Here is a 20986-nt window from a genome sequence, read left to right as displayed (position 1 = left end):
CATATATCTGTTTGAACTGTTCAAACGAACACGGTAACATACAGTGTATTTGTATGTATGATAATAAGTTTGCTCGAAAAAATTTGAACGCAAATTGTTATATTAATTTTAATGTACAATTCATAACTCCTACTATCGTATAGTTTAAAGCTAACGAGAAGACTTTTGCGACGAACATGCCCGCACTGTTTATAGTCATCTCCTCGTCAAATCTGAATAGTGCATATAGCGGCTTGAGTACGAATCATGCATAATTAAAGTGTGGATAGTAAAGTATTATTATACTACTTTCATGCTTACTATAGCGAAGACAACCTGCAAAATTGACATCACTTTTTTCATCACTTTTTTAAATCGTGGGTTTAAACATCAATGTAGAGTATTATCAGAATCTGAATCATAATGTTTTATGTGAAATATTATATAATAGAATGAACCATCTACATCTCACAGTTGTATGTATTTACGTAACCGGAGGATGAAGTTTTGGAAATATGTAGTACCCGGGAAGGCTCATAAAGTGCAGAAATAAGTTAAATGTTCGACAATTTCCAAAATTACTAGTTTATTATTCTTCTCAAATTTCCAAATATGTTGCAAATGTATCTTTTCGTTGGGAAGGATGAATTGGAGGAAGGATTGGAAGGATGAATTGGATAGTGGACTGTATGGTAAAAAACGCTGGTGTAATAACGCTAAATATGTTTTAACCAATAAGATTCGTACAGAGGAGGTTATAGATGATATACAATAGAATGATGAAATGTGACGATGTGTCGTGAAGGTCATGAATGATACGATTAAGCGATCAATTTATGGCTACAAAGCTGTATCGAAATTTGCAAGCGCAATCGGTTGTAGCGAAGCTAGGCTGCAAGCGCAAAAGTATTACAAGCGTAACGTGAATCGCGTGCACAATAGCAGAGAAGAATTACAAGCGTAACTATATGTATCTACGTAACAGTAGCTGCTAACTCATGACAAATGAAAACTAACCACGGTCGCGGTGTGAGGGCCTATTTATTTCGTTGTGAATATTGAAAACTAAGCAGAACTGAATGTTCGTTACAGTGTACGATGGCAATGCCCTAACGAACAACGTTGCATGGGAAACGACGGAAAATAAATAATGGTCGCGCTAGAATTCTTATGCATCGATCCAAGTGATACCAGTAAAGAGGAGGTAATCGACTGGCGATTTAAAATTGATCGATTTGATTTTAGACACACGAGACTATTTTCTTCAGCGTACTGGATCTGTATTGGAAACTTTATAGTTGGGTCGGGTTGTCGCTTGACAAATTTCCAATATTCGGAATCAGCAACGGAATCGCCAACATCTAATTTCACCACAAATGAAGAGTTGCATTAAATGGAACATTCAGATTGAGAATACTCCATTTTTTATTACTGCAGAGCTGTGCATTCTTGGTAGTTTGCAGGTCATTTCTTGTACTCTACGCGCCCGAAATAACTAAATGTGTTTCTGTAATGGTTATAATATAATATCTTATGTTATTCATCGAAACCAAATTATTCGAAATGCATTAATGATACTACTGCAGCTTGGTTTCAGTAGTCGAAGACAACTATGGCTGGGCTATTAATTATCTCATATCTTTCGATATTAATTATAGGTAAATATAGCCATTTTCACAAAGCATGGACACAACTATCAACCTCAATTTCCAAAGTATTTCGAAATTTGGTTCCAAAATTTCAAATAGTGTGATATACATAACCAGAAATGTAACCTGCAGTGGATACATTCTCAATAAACCGGCAACAAATATTAATCACATAATGAAAAATACCAAGATTGCACGATTCCTACTAAACATTCAAGTGGAAATATAGAAAGCAGGAATTTGTTTGCTTGAAGATTTACGGCTTTAATCGTCAGCAAAAACCGATTGGATCAATATGGAGATTGAGTGATGCAGTTTTCATGCCAAGATTCACGGCAGTGTTCAGCAGATATCTCGAAGACTGGTTCTTCTGCTTGAGACTTTGTATGGCGCGATTGCGGAAGTAATCAACAAGAAAAGGAAGACTACATTGATCTGAATTTCGATGTACTTTTGGAGCAAGGATTTCAGATTTGATATACCGAACTTTCCTGGATTTGGTTAACAGTCTGAAACATTTACTTCTCGGGGTGAACAGGATCGGAAGTGATTGTGCGAAGTCGTGTATATTATCTATGAATCAAATTGTGCAGTAATGGCACTTAAAGTCATGTAGAAGCAAACTTGAAATCTGAATCGGTAATTTTTATTTACACGTCATTATTTGCTGTTGCTTTCCATTAGTTAAAAACTTGCAACCATATTTGGATAACAAGCAATACAGCTTCAGAGGATTGATTGCCTTGCTACTTATTTCTACATTCAAATCCTACTGCCACTAGAGATATTGCTTTCTTGAGTACGTTGATCAATTTACTGTCTGCTTCCGATTCTGACACGATTAAATCAAATACTCTAGATTTATAAAAATCCATGTTTATATGATCAATTTGGAACATTCATTCGATGAAATTGATAATGCAGATTTTCTAGTTGTAGCAAATTTTGCGAGGATATAACCTTGTTGTTGTCTATTAAGTAAGCTGCAAAGTTAAAAAGTAGGTATGTCGAATCTTTTCGAGCAAACTCAAGCATTTATAGTATTACAGAGTTAATGCAATTAATAAACTTATTTCTGAGGTTTTTCATAGTAGTGTTATTGGTTTAAACAGGTCTGTGATTTATATCGGACAGTATTTATCGCAGTTATTCTTGTGAAATGAAATCGCGTTGTATATTATGTGCTTGAATACGAACGCTGTGTATTTCGAACCTGCAATTTGGTACTATCACTGATTGTGAGACACTGCATTGGTTTAGGTTGAAGTATGGAAAAGACTCGGTCAGGAAAGTAATTTTTCATTCTTATTGGAGGTTTTGTAAACGTTTTTAAAAAAGACAGAAATGGTACATGTTTATTGTTTACATAACAGTGCAATAGATTTCTCGCAATATTTTGGGTTGTAACATTCCAATTTCAAAAAATCCTTCTCGCTAACATTGTTTCTATGTGAAATGAAGTTATTTGCATAATTTGGGCTTGATCGAGTTTCGGAAATGCGTTCGAGACTAGTTTCGGAATGACAATATTTTTTAAGTAATTTTGACATTTTCGAATTTTGTGAACCTCATAGATTATTTAAAACATTATATTTTATTTAGGACAGTAATTTAAATAGTTAGAATATTCAAAAATCTTATTTCTCTATAATCAAAAATAATAAATTATCTTTGATATAATTAATCAAGTTAATGCGAATGAACTCCTGGGGCGAATTTTACTTCTCTATTATATCGTATTCTATAGATGCTATTTTTATCGTTGCTATATAGGATGCTCTTTTCTACTGGTACGTTTCGAAATGTGGTTCTGATGTTTTCATGACACTCAACAACTATCTGCTACCATCACGGAAGTTGTCGAGTCGTCTCATCGGATACAGATAACGGCTTTGATTGTGGTAGGCTTCAGCGAGGTTCGTCGTGATTTGGTAGAATGACATCATCCATTGGTTCGTTGAATTCCAAGAAATTTCTGAGAATTTACCTTGTCTTGGTACTGGAATTTTAAAGTCTAATGAACATTCGTTGATACGTAATACATATGTGGCATTATTGTTAATTGTACCGTTATTTGTTAATTAAATTTAGATCTTACATGTGCAATTTTCAATTTGTTAGTGTGTACTTATACGTAGATTACCTCCAATTAGTATTTCTATTCGGCAAGATTTCTACAACTTTGTGTGGACTACTATATTGGTTACAAAATTTTCCTATTTTAGACTCTTTCATAAGTTAAATTAAATCTAATGGTTCATAAACTTCTTTAATTTGCAAATTTGAATTTTGTCGTCGTTTTCTATTTAACATTTCATCATGATTTTTAGGACTAGAATTTATTATATCGTTCGTCGATAATTGTTCGACAGGGATTTCAGGTTGTGACGGTGCTTCTTGAGCTTCGGGAGTTGGGATGCGTAGATTATCTTCTCTTTGAAGATAATCAATATTATCGTTTTGATAATCTTGAGAAGACAGATCGACATCGAAAGTTAATGGTTCGCTATTGTGTTCGTCGCGGCCTAAATCATTTTGCGGGATATTTTCGGAGGGAACGTTCTTTACGGCAGACTTTTGAATGTCGTTCGCGCTGAAATTTTCGAGGAACTTTACATCGCGCGCGATTTCTACCCGTTTTGCATCCTTATTTCATATTCGATATCCCTTCGAACATTCGGAATACCCGACGAAAGTCCCCTTTCGCGAACGTGGTTCAAACTTCCCTTTATTCGGATCGTTATTTAGAAAATAGACGTCGCATCCGAAATCGCGAAAGTGTTTAACGACGGGCAGCTTCCCGTAAAGCCTCTCAAAAGGAGATTTTCTGGCTGTAGCTCTTGACGGACATCGATTACGAATATGATTCGCCGTCGATACGGCTTGTGCCCAATAAGATCGCGGTAGACCGGATTGCGCGATTAGACATCTCGCCGTTTCTACTATCGTCCGATTCTTCCACTCGGCTACCCCGTTTTGCTGTGGATTGTATGCGACCGATAACCTACGTTTAATCACGTTATCGCTTAAGAATTTATCAAACCGCGAATTTATATACTCCTTCCCATTATCCGATTGTAGGAATTTCATCTTGCGACCGGTCTGATTTTATATATAGTTCTTGAATTCTCGGAACGCATCAAATACTTGGTCCTTTGACCTTATAAACCGAACTTCGCACCACCTAGAATAATCGTCAATGAACGTGACGAAATATCTGTTACCTGCGTGTGAGTGCGTTCGCATGGGGCCGCAGACATCGCTGTGAATTATTTCTAAGACTTCCGTCGCACGCTTCGATTGTTCCGGAAACGGCGTTTGCTAATTAAAACGGCTAATTAAAACATAAATAAATAAGGCAGTAGGTGTGGGGTGAGGAGTTGGGATGGGTGGGTTAGGGTTCGGAGGATCTATTTACAAGGGAACTTAAAACTAATGTTGCTGTTAAGCATTTTGCGCTATTTAAGGATTGTATACAGGTCTTAAGACAATCACTGATAATAACTAATGACCTTTGTTTTTCCGGAACTTAGTCTATTTTTTCACTTTTTACGGGTTCTTCTGCGGAGTTCGTCAATGTGCCTGGCGTCGTTAGCTAGCCAGGAGTAATCTTTGTTTAGTCTATCCCTGTCCATTTTGTCCTTGATAGAGAGTGCTGTTGAGTAGTTGGATTGTTCTCGTATGTATTTGTTGTCGTCTGGATTGATTTTCTTATTAGCGGAGTGTCTATTCCTATGGTAGATTATGGGTAAGTTATGTTGATCTTGGATTATTCCATTATGGTCACAGAAGAGGAACAGCTCTGGGGGTATGTAACCTGAGCTTAACTTGTTGGGGGTCGTCTCTTCTTCCGTTTTCATTGTGTCTATTATTATTTGATTTTTGGTGTGGCCAATCCTGCTGAAGTAATTTCGGGTGAATTTTAAGTTGAAGCAGTCTATTCTTGGTATATCAGCTTTTGTGTATATTTTAATGTTACTGATTCTTTTGGTGTAATTTGATTCAGCTGTTCTATATCGGCCGAGGCATGTTCTTAAGCATGATCTTTCAAATCTTCTTATTTTTTCTATAATTGTTGGCCCGGTGTTCCAGAATATGGGTGCGGCATACGTTAATATGGGTCTAACTAATAGCTGGTAGCAAATAAGTTTGGCTTTGGTGGAAAGATTTTTGTTGTAGAAAAGTCTAGAGTTAGCTTTGAAGGTTCTTCTGGCTTTGTCCAGTTGCGTAATGTGGTGTTTGTTCAGTCTTAGTAGATGATCCAGTTGTACTCCTAGATATTTTACTAGCTTTTTGGGGGGGATTTCAACAGTTTCGTTAGTGTGAATGTTTTTAGCTGTGATTGTTGCTTTTTCTATCTTTACTACGTTTGAGTATTTGATTTGTTTTACCGGTCTGCGGAAGAATATTAGCTCACTTTTGGTGGGATTAATTTTCAAGTTCCAGTTTTTATAGTAGTCAGTGATGTGGTTTAATGTCATTTGTAGTGAGTTTTTGATTTGTCCTACGTCCGTGTCAGCTTTGTAGATTATTAAGTCGTCCGCGTAGGCAATCGAGTGTAGTCTGTCTACGGTGTTGAGTCCGAATTCGTTTATAACTTCGCTATTATAAATGTTGAAGAGTATTGGTGATGTTACTGTTCCTTGTTGCAGGCCTTCTGAGATTTTGAATGTGGTGGTAGACATTTTCGTTCCGTCCCATATGCGGAACGTTTTTCCATTAGTCATATTTGCTATTAGTAGGATTAGTCCTGCTGGAAATTGGTATTTGTCTAGTTTATGAATTAGCCCATTATGCCAAACTGAATCGAATGCTTTTTCAAGGTCTAGCAATATTGCCCCCACTGTCAGTCCGTTGTGTAGGTAATTGTTGAGGTCAGAAGTTAATTTGTGAATTGCGTGTGTGGTAGAAAGTTTATTCTTAAATCCGAATTGGTTATCTGGTATAATATTGTGTTCAAATGTTCGTAGTGAGACTAATGGGTCTGTAGCTTTGTGGCTCTTATGGGTTTTTACCTTTTTTTAGTATCGGTAGGATTTTAGCTTGTTTCCATCTGTTTGGGTAATAGGCGTGGTTAATTGCATTATTAAAGAGTATCGTGTATTCTATTATGATGGTTGTCGGTAGATTTTTGATGGCTATTGATGGGATGTTGTCCAGCCCTGACGAAGTCTTATTATTTAGCTTTTTGATAATTTCGCTTACTTCACTGCAAGAAATGAAATGATTGGTTTCTTTATCCAGGTGTACTGGCCTGTATGCTGGGTTAGCGTCTGTGAATGTTGTAAAAGTTGCCTTTGTATCTGTCATTCTTTTTGCTATTTTGCTATATTTGTCTGTTGTTTCGTCTGCCAGTCTTTTGGTGGTTGTATTGGTGTTAGTGTATCTTGGTGAATTTATTCTTTCCAGATACTTTCCTATTATCTCGAGTTTAGTAATCGGATCTGTAATGTAAAGTTCGTTGTTGTCGGTCCTGTCTGGTAAACTTTTCGCTACTTCTTTGTTAAATTCGTTTTTGTTAATATCAAGTCTGAGGTTTTCGATGCTAATGTGTTTTTGTGGTCTCAATATCCTGTTAATGGTCGGGAAAAATTCATTGGCGTTCTTGAAGTTATATTTTTAATGATGGAGGCCCAGTATGCGGTTGCAGCTTTAGAGATTTCAATGTGGAGTTTTTTATTGAGTATTTTTATTGTCCGTTTAATTCTGTTCGTCTCTTGTCTGCTGTGCTTGCTCGAGCTTTGGTACCTGATGAAATACAACCTTGATATTAGGCATGATTTTGCCGCGTGTAGTTTTTTAGTGTTATTGCTAATGTATTTTTGATAATAATTTTTATTGCTAGGTTTATTTGTTGGGACTATTCCTTTAATTGTTTTTGTGATAAGCAGTTCGAGGTAGCTGATACCTTCGTCTATTTCATTTATCGCGAGAATCCTATTACCCGGTAGTTTATTTTTTAGGTGCTTATCGGCCCGTTTGGCGAATTTTCGCCAATTAGTTTTTTTATAGTTGAATGAGTGGGGTTTAGGAGGAGTTGGTGTTATTCCTTGGAACAGTGTGGTTGGTTCTATTGCGAATGTTAGTGCATTATGATCGCTATCGTATGGGTTTGTCCTTATTTTGTTGTGGTTGAGGTTCAGTATTTCTAATCTGCTGTCTGTTATGCAGTAATCCAGGAAAGAGTTTGCTTTGGTGTACGTAGGGTTGGCAGCTGCGTAGATTGTTGTTTTATGTGATATACTGTTGTCGACCTCCCATTGTAGTAATCGTCTGCCCCTGTCATTCGTGTTTGAATCACCCCATTGTGTATTTCTGGCGTTTATGTCGCCGGCTATGATGAAGAAACTGTTTTCGTTGTCCAGATGAAAGTCTTTATAAAGTTGTTCGAACTCGATTATGAATGTGTTTTTTGTGGATTGTGGGGCGTATATGCTGAAGATGAGTAATGTTTTTTTTTAGTTTACTATTATTTTTATCACTGTGTATTCTATGATTCTATTTTTCTTTGAGTTTGGGTATGGGACCATGGTGTAATTGATGTTGTTTTTTATAACTATTGCAGTACCTCCGCCTCTCGAGTTTGGAGCTCTGTCTGTCCTAATTATGTCGTAGTTGTTTAATTTCAGTTTGTGTTTGTTGTTAAGTTTCGCTTCTGAGATCAGTATAATGTCGTGTTTGTAAGCTTCAATATATTTTTGTAAGTTTAGTCTTTTTTTAATTGTGCACAGTGAATTTACATTTATCGCTGATATTTTGATTGGGTTGCTGGTGGTTGTGTGAGCCATTACTCGATTGACCATTGTGCTAAATAATCGATTCTCAGTGTATTTTGGGTGATTTTATTATTGAAATCGACTAGTTGCTCTTTGATTTCGTCTAAGCTACTTCTGAATATATCAAGTATTTGGCTTATATTTATGTTGTTGTCCGTTACTTGAAATTGTGTTCTTTCGTTGCTGTTGGTCAGCATTCTTGGGGGTAGGGGGGGGTGGGGGCGGGGGTGGGGGGGTGAGCCTTTCGTTTCTGGTGTGTGTTTCGGGTTGTGCCATATGTTGTGTGTATGGAATTCTATTGTTTTTTGTGATGTTTGCGTATGAAATACTCGGGTCAATTTGTCTGTGAATTTTTTGTGTTTTTTCGAAAGCTTTTCTGTTTTTGTTTTCGTGTTCTTGCTTCTTCATGTTCATTATAGACATATATGGGCAGCCCAGGTAAGAGGCCGGGTGCCCATTTTCCCCGCAGTTAGCACATTTTAGCACGTTTTTATTACCTGATTTCTCGATGTTGCATTTTCCCGGTTTATGGCTTTGTGCGCATTTGACGCACCTGTACTCCATATTGCAGTTAGAGCTGGCGTGACCTACTCTTTGGCAGTTTTTGCATTGGAAAATTTTAGGCTTTCTAAGCCTTTCCCATCTTATTGATTGGCTTAGCAGTTTTTTGATTTTGAGTAGCTCCGGATGATTGCTATTTTTGTCTATTTGCACTATAAAATGGTATTTATTGCTATTTGTGCGGTCAAATTGTAGTTTGTTAATTTTGGTTATGCTTATGTTATTGATTTTGAGTTCTTCTAATGCAGCCATTACCTCAGCTTCATTGAAGCCCCCTCGAATGCCCTTAAGGACGAATGATTTGTTTTTAAGATGGCTTGGGGTGAAGGAGTGGAATTGGAGGTTATTTTCCTTCAGGATTTCCATGCTTTTAACCACTTGCGGTGCAAAGAAATTCTCGGTTGCGCGTGCCAGAACAATCGAGCGGGAATCACTTCGCGGCGCGTTCAGCGGGTGAGTTCCAGAAGAGAATATAAAGAGGCAGAAGGATAAAATTACATCTGTATCAATACTAAATTTATTTATTAATAATCTTGTAGGGTGTGATACTTTTCAAAACAACTTGGAATGTGTAACGCTACAAGACATGTTTTACGCTCCCATGTAGTTCCACTCCGTTTTTTATGTTTAGCGCATACTACGCACCTCCGTTGTGGATTTTTTTTGGCGTTTGTAGGTGGTATATTTCTTGGGAAATGTCCCCATTGCTTCGCTTGTAAGCGACTCGGAGCATTTCCAGCAGACATCCTTCCACGTCTTTGGTAATCAGGAAGACATACTGTTTCTAAAATCTGTTCGGCTACATCGATTCGAAACTTCGAAAAAGAATACTTTTTACATTTTGGTATTTCCATTTTTTTGCAATATAAAATATATGAATTGAGCAGTGCCATATCTGCTATGTAAAAAAATATTTTTTTATAAGTTTTAACGTATTTTCTCATTAATTTAAAAGATGATAAATAACTATCTTGCAGATCCACTCCACCCATACCCTCATTGTATTCCAAAACGATGTTAGGCTTTGTTGTAAGGCTATTATTATTTTTCCACCTCTTTTTTTCCACTTCGACCATCTCAATTTTTGTATGTTTCGTGGACATTACATATATGTCTTTTTTGTCTTTCCATTTTGCAACCAAAATTCCATTACAGGAGCGCGATATCACGTCAGAACGTTTTAGTTTTGCACCTGCGAGTTCTTTAGGCATATTCTTCCTATTGCATCTCACTGTTCCTATGGCATTAATTTTTCTAGACTGTAACTTTTGAAATAGGCTTGGCGAAGAATACCAATTGTCCAAAAATAGAGTATGCCCGTAACCAGTTAGTACTGTGGACATAAGCATTGTGACGCTTTCAGAGACACCTACATTCGCATTTCTGTCTAAATCTTGACCAGTGTAGATTTTGAATTTAATGCAATAACCCGACTTGGATTCACATAACTTATAAAATTTCACTCCAAAACGTGCTCTTTTGGACGGATTATACTGTTTGTACAAGATCCGACCCGTGTACTTCATTAGCGACTCATCTAACGAAATGTATTCCGCGGGAGTGCAAATATTTTGAAATTTCTCATTAAAATAATCGATTACACTCCGCACTTTACATAAACGATCGTCATTATCGTTTACAACTTCGTTATCAGTAAAGTGCAAAAAGCGTGAAATTTGTGCAAATCTCCAATAGGGCATTGTTTTTCGAAATATTGGTGTCTCGATTACGCTTTTTTTAGACCAATATGACTGCACAGTAGATTTTTTGACATGGGACATCAAAATGCACAAAGCAAAATACGCATGTACTTCATCTATATTGGTGTCCCACCAAATGTCTTCAAATTTTCGTAATTTGCGGTTTTCATTTTGTAGTGTTTGACTGGCGTAACGATTAGTTTCTGTCACAATAATTTTCCAAAAGTCTTCTGCTAATACTTCTCTTGTCATTTGTAAAGCTGTGACATTTTGCCCAACAAGAATATGTATTCTAGATATTCTTGAATATTCCCATACTTGCGTTATATTTTCCGCGTCTTTCCAAATCCATTCCTGGGATGAAACATTCCTTTCTCTATTCTCATTCTGAACATCTTCCTCGTCGTCAGATATAATTCTACGCCGATTCCGACGTGGAAAAACAATTTGTTCTAAATCACTGTCAGATTCTACATTGTCTTGTCTTCTCCGTTTATTTATAGAAATAACATCACTGGCTTCGCTATCACTTTCCATTTTACAGTCTGGGGTCAATACTAATAACTTTACACGATGAAGAGCAAGCAGAAACTGTGCCTCGGTAAAGAATTTTATTGAACAGTGGACATGCCACGCACGTCATTTATCTTTCTGTAACAATAGCCCAACGTCGTGCGTAACACGTCGCTGGCGTTTCGGTAACAAAAGCATGTTGACGTGCGTGGCACGTCTTTCCACCGCAAGTGGTTAAAGTGAGCAGACTCATCACTGGCGTTGAGCCTCACAGTATCTTCGTCTAGTTGTTTTACCATAAATGACTCTGTGTTAAGTTTATTTTCTGAAATCAATGCTATTATAGTTTTTATCTTTGATTTTGTTATATATATTGGTGGCATTCTGCCCTTCCCTTTTGGTGTGGTGACATTTTCGGGAGTCCCCTGCGTTTCTTTGTTCTCAGCGCACTCTGCCGCGAGGAGATTGTAAAGGGTGTCCCAAAATTCACGCAAGAAATAATTTTGATAGAAAACACAGGTTTATAATTAAAAATTGTAAATTTTTTATTGATTTATATAGTATACAGTGTAGGGTTATGTATGGAATAGCATATCGGGTAAATGGCCTCCACGACTTTGCTGGCACATACGCACTCTTTTGTTGAAATTTTCCATGATTGTTTTGCATAAATGTGGCTGAATTTCGTTGATACAGCGCTCAATTTCCTCCTTCAAGGCGTAGGTGGTCGTGGGCTTGTTGACATAAACCTTAGACTTCAAAAAACCCCAAATAAAAAGATCCAACGACGTTAAATCGCATGATCTGGGCGGCCAATTCTGATCACCAAAACGGGAAATTACACGACCAGGAAATGACTCATGCAGTAATTGAATTGTTTCTCGGGCTGTATGGCATGTGGCACCGTCTTGTTGAAACCACATGCCGTCCACATCCATGTCTTGCAATTTTGGCACAAAAAACTGGATTATCATGTCGCGATAGCGAGCACCATTAACCGTTATTGTCTGACCAGCTGAATTTTCGAAGAAGAATGGTCCGATGATGCCTCCAACCCAAAATCTGCACCAAACAGTGACACGTTGTGGATGCATTTGTTTCTCAACAATCACTTGTGGATTTTCTGAACCCCAAATGCGACAATTTTGTCGATTAACAAAGCCATCCAGATGAAAATGAGCCTCATCGCTGAAGATGATTTTGTTCGAAAAATCAGCATCCACTTTTTGTTGTTCCATAATCCATTCAACGAACTCTCTTCGCTGTGCGTGGTCAGTAGGCTTCAGTTCTTGAGTCAATTGAACTTTGTAAGCATGAAGATGCAATTCTTGACCACGGCGCCGAATTGATGTTCCTGGACTCTCAGCAACACTCTCTCGAACTGCTTCAATGTTTTGTGTTGGACGACTTGTTGAAGGACGGCCAGACTGTTTAACCCTTTCGCGGCGGAGCGCTCTGAAATGAGTTGCGCTCTAAGCAGCCGATGCCAGATCGACCGCGCGGACAAAATACGCGAGTCGTTCCGAACGCGGTGTGCGGAGCTGATTTTGCTGGTCATTTCTCTAACGCGGCTGGCCGGCACGCCGATCAAACAATAATATTAATAATAATAACAATTTTAGTAATGTTTAACAATCTTTAATAATCTTAGATAATTTTTAATAATATTCCTTTGTGTGGTACAATCTAAAGCAGGGTTCAATACATAAACCAACTTTACAGTCTTTACATTCAAATCGAGTTTCGGTTCGCTTTTTGTGTTTGCTGCAAACCACAAATTTCCGCCGACCGTTCTGCTGCTTTCCTGTGGGATTGATATATTTGGATGGAAAATGTGTTTGAACCAAACGTAACAGATTATCTTTGGATGCAGTTTGGCCTCCAGACTTACTTTATTTGAATATTTGAGTAGAATTTCTCTAATGAGACGTAAATGAAATTTCGCAAATGTTATATTCTTTTTTGTCGTAATTTTGTAAAGTATGTAAGTATTGTAAATCGAAAGGTCCACCATACGGAAAAATAATTTCTTATACCATTTTAGAGTTTTACGAATAGTATTAATGGAATTTAAAATCATATCCGTTTTATCAACTGCTCCCATAACGCGATTATAGTCTACTACGACAGTTGGTTTTAGAATTGGTCTTCCCGTTTTAATATCATTTCTTTTTGTTTCTGTATACTGAGCAGAATGATAACTTGATAACATTAGCACTTCTCTTTTGTCCATCCATTTTAGTGCTAATAATTTATCCGTAGATTGAAATGCAACTTCGCCTTTGCATAATTTATTGGATATATTAGGCATTCCACGTCTGGTTTTCTTCACGGTTCCAAATGCATGTGTCCTATTATGATGTAAGAGAGAAAATAATGCCGGGCTTGAATACCAGTTATCGGTGACCAAAACATGACCCTTATTTAGATACGGTTCCATCAACGTCATGACAATATTTCCTGATTTTCAAATTTCTGCTAAATTATTGTTTGTTATATCCGTGCGCGCTCCACAATAGACAATAAAATCTTGGATATATCCAGTATAACAGTCACAAATAACATACGACTTGATGCCAAATCTGTTTCGTTTCGAAGGTATATACTGCTTGAAGAAACATCGTCCTTTGAAAAGCAGCAAGCTTTCGTCGATGCATAAATACTTGTACGGCTAAAATGCTCGTGAAAAAGAATTTCGCAGTCTGTCGATGATGCTCCGAATTTTTATTAGCACGTCTTGATTTGTTGTTTCATTGTTATCATGAAAGTGCAGCATTTGTAATAGAGATTTATACCTGTCTTTTGTCATTATTCTTGGAAAACTTTCCGTTCGTAATAACTCGTCGGTTGACCAATATTATAACTGTTGTATTTTTCCATGCCAACAATCGTGAGTGCCTACTGCGTACAGTTTTCGTAGTATAATAAGCATTGCTTTCTCTTACAATATGTTCAACCATATTTCCGGAAAGCCAAATTTTGTGCGCTCCAAAGAAATTGCCGCGGATCGATGTCTGGTAATTCCTCAATGTTCTCAGAATCAGATTCCGAACTACTTGGCAGTAGGCGCTTTTTATTATATGCATTTGGAATTCTACCTTTGTATCCAATTTCTCCAAACATTTCAGACAGGTCAGAATCCGATGAAAATTCCATATCATCGTAGCTCATATTCGTCGTCCATTTGTCCATGATTAGGGCAAAATTTGTGGATAATTATATTTGATTATGTAAAAAAAACCTTTGCACAAGAAGCGTATGCTGCTAGCACGTCAAAAACAAACGACTTAATGGACATTATTGGGCAGTTGTTGATAACAAACGAACGGTGCCTTCGTTCGAAGAGAGCGGCTCCGGATGGGCACCATCTGGCGCTGTTCGTTCGCAGCGGGTAAATTTGCCTGAGCGCCATCAGGCGCTGTTCGCTGAGAGTGAGCATCTATAGCTGAGCGCCTAAAGGCGCTGTTCGCCGCGAAAGGGTTAAATCTGGGGCCGAAGTTGACGCCTAGGTATCTGACGGTCTTCTTCATTGCTATTGATCCATTCCCGATCTTGATCGTAGGTGGGCGTCTGATGTCAAGGAATCTCTTGAGAAGGATCATTTCCGTTTTAGAGTCCGACAGATGCAGCTTGTGTTGCTTGCACCAGTCGGCTATGGTCTTCGTGGTAGCATTGCCTCTGACCTCGAGTTCCCTCCTGGAGTCGCCAGAGATCAGGACCAGGAGGTCGTCGGCATATGCTATGGTAATTATGTTGCAGCGAGCCAGAGTGTTTAGAAGACCGTCAAGCACCAGGTTCCAAAACCTCGGACCCAGGACTGAGCCCTGCGGGCAACCCTTTGTCACCCCTTTTTCTGCAATGTTATTATTGTTCTTGATCTGCACAGACCTCCCCGAGAGATAACTCTGGATAAGCCTGTACAGATTCGCCGGACAGTTGCGCTTCTTCAGGTTGTCCAGGGTTGAGGGCCACCAGACATTGTCGAATGCGCCAGCTATGTCGAATAGTATTCCAATCACGTATCTCTCTCGGCTTTATGAAGTGATCCGCCTGACTCTCACAATTGCTTCCTCCGTGGATCTGGCTGGACGGAAGCCGAATTGCTGGTCAGAGGTATGTGGGTGATTCTCAAAGATGCCTTTTAGTCTTCCTGCTATTAGCCTCTCCAGAACCTTGCTAAGGACCGGGAGGAGGCATACAGACCTGTAGGATTTGGGGTTGGCGGGGTCCTTTTCTTCGTTCTTCAGAAGAACTTTGACATCCCCCCGCTTCCACCTTACCGGAAATGTCGCCGATGAGAGACACGTGTTGTACATATGTGTGACTGATTCTGCTCTCAACAGTCGAGGTGAACGGACGTGTTTCCGGTAGCTCCGTAGTTGATCCGCGTCTTTTTCGATAACGTCAGTTCGAAGTGATCGAAATTCAAAAATTTTTATACGAGTGTGTAGTGCTAATTACCAGCTATAATCGTGTACAGTTTGTTTAGTAATTATATAAACATCTAAATAGTTACAAGCAAAAAACATTTAATTCAATTCCACGCGTCCGTAAATTTTTCGTATACCTGCGCCGACCCGGATTATAAGGGTCGCCGGCCAGGTAGCGGTACATACATTCCTCCGCGATATTCCATAGCAACCGTCCTTAGTTACGCGCAAATTTCGAAATACGTATATTATATTCCACGTGCAAATTTCTAAAAAATCCAGTGCAAGATCCTGAGTGCGACTCCTGGACACCCTGGAACCCAGCCCAGCAGCCACCCGCCCGCCGACAGACCCACCACATCGCCAGCCACAAACAGGAGATAGGATGGAGGCCGATACATCAGACACCGAGGGCTACGTAAAGGTATGTAAATGAAACCGCAAGTCCAAACGCAGAATCGTCTCAGATGTCGATTCTGACTCCCCGCTCATCGTCCTGACCTCCCAGAAACCCCCGAAAAGTCGGAAAAAATCCGAAACTCCCTGTCCACCCCTGGACACACCTGCCCCCTGCAACCCCGAAAATAGCAGCAAGACGTCCCCCGTCACCCCCTCTTCAGATCTCACCGCCAACGATCTCCGCCTCAAGTCGGAGAAAGTCTCTATGGCTCTGTTAAACTTCCTCATGGACCAGGACAATGCTCTCTACCCCGAGGCATCGGAATTCATCGCCACCAAGCTCGCGAAACTCCAGAGCATTCTGGGCGAGTCCCTCATCCGTTGCAGCAATCTCGAAGGCCAAATCCAGGCAATAACCTCCGAGAATAAGATGCAGCGCAAAACCCTCGAGAATGTCACTGAAAAGTGTCAAGCCCCGAAGGAACCCTCCCGGCCCTCCACCTACGCCGAAAGAGTCGGAGTTCGCTCCAAAACTGCGGCTCTTTCAAACCTTAAGCAGAACCCTCCCAGCGCGATAACGATCCTTCCTCAGGATCCTAAAGTCTTCGAATCGAGCGAGAAGACAAAGGAAGCAGTCCTTAAGCTCGTCTCCCCATCCGAGAATAAATTACAAATCAAGAGCATCAGGAGAATCCAAGGAAACGGAATCCTAGTCGAGTCCTCTAAAAACTCTGATTTAACCACCCTCCAAGGCAACGCGCAGTTGAAAGCTGCCGGCCTGATAGTAGGAGCCCCCTTAAAAAAGAATCCCAGGATAATCCTTTACGACGTTCCGAAACTCGTGAGTGACGAGGCCACACTCAAGGCTATCGTCAATCAGAATCTCGACGGCCCCGAAAAATCCGTGTCACAACAGATTAAACTCGCATTTAAGGGCCCGGGTCGCCGCACACTATGACGAGCCACACATACAAGAAAACCATATACGTATATTAGTTTTAGGGGTGTCTATCGACCAAAACTGACGCTTTAATATCGAAGTATGCAGTTCACAAGTGGAAAATTTAGATTCCGGAAAGACTAAACGACTGGGCTTCGGTTGTAAAAATATCCGTTTTGCAGTTATTGCGGAGATATTTGCAATATTCGGCCAGAGTGGTGTCAATCTCACGAGCATGACGTCACAAGATGGCCGCCGCTAACAGTTTTTCGTAAATATCGAGAGATATAGAGCTCGAATCGAAAATTCACAACCGAAGTCCAGTAGATAAGGCACGTACAAAGGCAATGGAGTGTATTTTCAGTTGATTTCTTAGTTAATTAAGACACAGGAGTAGTTGATAGACCGAAGCACCAACCCCGAGCTTCCGACATTTTTCATTACTAGCGTCACAGTTCTCTTCCAACCAACAAGCTGCACCACAGCGAGCTCAACTGTCAGGTATATAACGTAACCTTAACATAATCTTGACATAACCGTCTTTGTACGTGTCTTATCTACTGGGCTTCGGTTGTGAATTTTCGATTCGAGCTCTATATCTCTCGATATTTACGAAAAACTGTTAGCGGCGGCCATCTTGTGACGTCATGCTCGTGAGATTGACACCACTCTGGCCGAATATTGCAAATATCTCCGCAATAACTGCAAAACGGATATTTCTACAACCGAAGCCCAGTCGTTTAGTCTTTCCGGAATCTAAATTTTCCACTTGTGAACTGCATACTTTGATATTAAAGCGTCAGTTTTGGTCGATAGACACCCCTAAAACTAATATACGTATATGGTTTTCTTGTATGTGTGGCTCGTCATAGTGTGCGGCGACCCGGGCCCTTAAATCCGGCGACAAAAATCGTGACAAATGCAACTAGATACTCGAAGTATCGAAACAGGCCCGCGACATCTTAGTCAAAAAAGAGCGCGTGTACGTCGCATGGAATTGTTGTCGAGTCAATGATTACATCGCGGCGACCCGCTGCTACAAGTGTCACAGCTTCGGACACACTACAAAGTACTGCCGCGCCGAGAAAGACATCTGTGGTCATTGCGCTGAGCAAGGCCACACTTTCAAAACTTGCCCAAATAAGACCAAACCGTCTTGCTGCCATAACTGCCAGAAGACCGGCAAACCCGCAACCCACTCTGTCACCCACAGCGAATGTCCGGCATACATCGCTGCTATAAATCAGGTCTTTGCTCGCACGGATTATGGTTTATAAACCCAACCACTCTCAATCCAAGCCCACCCTTAAAATAGGCCAAGTCAACGCCCAGAACTCCAGATCGGCTCTGGAGGAATTAATAGTCTGCGCCTTCGAGGAGAACATAGATATCCTCGCAATTCAGGAACCCTACTCGTTTCACAATGCACTAAGTAGTTTCGGCCCAAATTGTAAATCAATCACCGACCGCAAGAAGTTCTCCATCATTTCAGCCCCTGATCACGTCAAAGCGGCGATAGTAATCCGTAACCCCCTGTTAACCGTCCTCAAAATAGAAAGGCTATGTAATACTCATTGCATATGCATAGAAGTTACTCACCTCGATCTAAAACTGGTTATTTTCAACATGTACTTTCAGTACAGTGACAATATCCAGCCGTACCTCCACCACCTTGAAACCATCCTCCAAACCGTTAAACACTGCAATATCCTAATAACATTAGACAGCAACGCCAAATCGCCGCTTTGGCACAATCAGCAATCTGACGACAGGGGCGAGATGATGGAGGAATTCATTGCTCAATCCCGGTTATTAGTCATTAACGAACCCTCAAGCACCTACACCTTCAATAACGCCCATAGTCAGTCCAACATTGATCTCACCCTCACCACTAACAGCCTCCACAACCAAATTTCAGCATGGTCGGTCCAGCCCGACAGTACTACCAGCGACCACAACTTAATTACTTTTCACATCAAAACCTCCCAATCCATCGCAGCCAATCCCTCTCAATCCCGTTTCAACACCAAGAGAGCTAACTGGGAAAAATTCGAAAGAATTATCCCAACTCTCAGAGCAGAATACCTCCCCCTCTCAGACGACCCCTACGAAATTGACCATGAAATCCTCAGCGCGGAGATTCAAAACGTCATAATTTCAGCCGCTAACTCCGCGATTCCGAAGAAAACCAGATTTCCGCGATCCGTCCCATGGTGGACTCCGCAGCTGACAACCCTCAGAAACGAGGTCCGCCATCGGAAGAAAATATATCAATCCGAATCTAACCGCGCTCTCAAAGCAAACCTGAAAGCCCAGTACAGGCAACTCAGGAACAAATATACCGCCGCCATCCGCAAATCGAAACTCCATAGTTGGAGAAACTTTGTTACGAAACAAGGAAATGCCAACCCTTGGGGCATTCCTTATAAATCCATCTCCGGTAAAACCCGCGCTGAAGATATCCCGGTAACAATCACCACTGACAATGGACACACCACCACATGGGAAGAAACGAGTAGGACCCTCCTCAACGCATTAATGCCAGACGACACCCCCCTGACGGACACCGCTTTCCACACGGAAATCCGTCGAAACGCGAACACCATCCCGGACACCCCGAACGCCCCCTTCTTCGAGGTGGAAGAAGTGCAGCGCGCAATTATCCGCTTCAAAAACAACAAAGCCCCTGGCCAGGACCTGATGGAGGCCACGATCCTCAAACAGGCCTGGCGTTTCCTAAACCGCGACATTACCCTTCTATTCAACAGCTGCCTTGCCCACGGCAAATTTCCCAGCACCTGGAAGACAGGAGTCGTTAGAGTCCTTCTCAAAAACGTGGAGAAGCCCAGCACCGATCCCAAATCCTACAGACCAATCTGCCTCCTCCCCGTAATTAGTAAAACCCTGGAGAGACTTGTCACCGACAGACTCTCCAACATCTTTAACAGCCACCCCCTAGCCTCCACTTCCCAATTCGGCTTCAAACCCGGGCTCTCCACTGAACACGCCATCCTCCAGCTACGCGAATCCACGCAAAATAAGAACGAAAAATACGCCATAGCCTTTCTTTTCGATATTAGCGGTGCCTTCGACAACGTTTGGTGGCCCGCTATCCTCCAGCAGTTAAAATCGAGAAATTGTCCGAGCAACATTTATAGACTAATCCAAGACTACCTGTCCAACAGATCCGCCAAAATCGTCAGAAATAATTCCGTGTCCTCCAAGGCAGTCTCTAAAGGCTGCCCACAAGGTTCTGTCTTAGGCCCTTACCTTTGGAACGTCGTCTTCGACGACCTCCTAGGTTCCATTCACCGCTGCGGCTACGACGCAACAGCCTACGCGGACGATCTCGCGGTCACCGTTTCCGGCAATAGTAGGAAGGAAATCGAGCACAGGTCCTCCATCATCACCAGTATCATATCTGCTTGGTGTAGGAAGAACAAACTTGAGCTGTCAAAAGCCAAGTCTGAAATCCTCCTCACCAAAGGATTTTTAGACATCCGCAGACCCCCCACAATCAAAATAGACAACAGCTCACTTAAGATGCCGGCATCCGTCCGGTATCTTGGTGTACATTTCGGCCTCCGCTTTAACATTACCCCGCATGTCAATTTCGTCGCCAACAAGAGTAAATCCGTATTCAATCAGCTTTCTCGTATTGCTAAGACCCATTGGGGCCTTAACCACCACAGCATGAAAACCCTTTACAAAGGTCTCTTTGTCGCAATAATCACTTATGCAGCAGCCAGTTGGGCCGACAGGCTCAACAAATGGCACATCAAGAAACATAGGCAATCCCAGAGGTACGCTCTAATACGTACCACCCGCGCTTACCGCACCACGTCGCTCGATGCCCTTACTATAATTGCCGGAGCTCCCCCGATTGATCTCGCTCTCAGAGAACGCAAAGCCTCTTTCCACCTCCGAAACAACCAACCATTCACCATAGGCGAACTTCGGTTCACCCCCCCCCCCCCTCCGCCCGACGCACCCCCGACAGACACCTCCGAAACAGCCAACTCGATCAGGAATCAAACCC

Source organism: Megalopta genalis, chromosome 10 (assembly GCF_051020955.1).
Source record: "Megalopta genalis isolate 19385.01 chromosome 10, iyMegGena1_principal, whole genome shotgun sequence".
Lineage (NCBI taxonomy): Eukaryota > Metazoa > Arthropoda > Insecta > Hymenoptera > Halictidae > Megalopta > Megalopta genalis.
The sequence above is the reverse complement of the archived record's forward strand: the minus strand, read 5'-3'. Positions refer to the sequence as shown.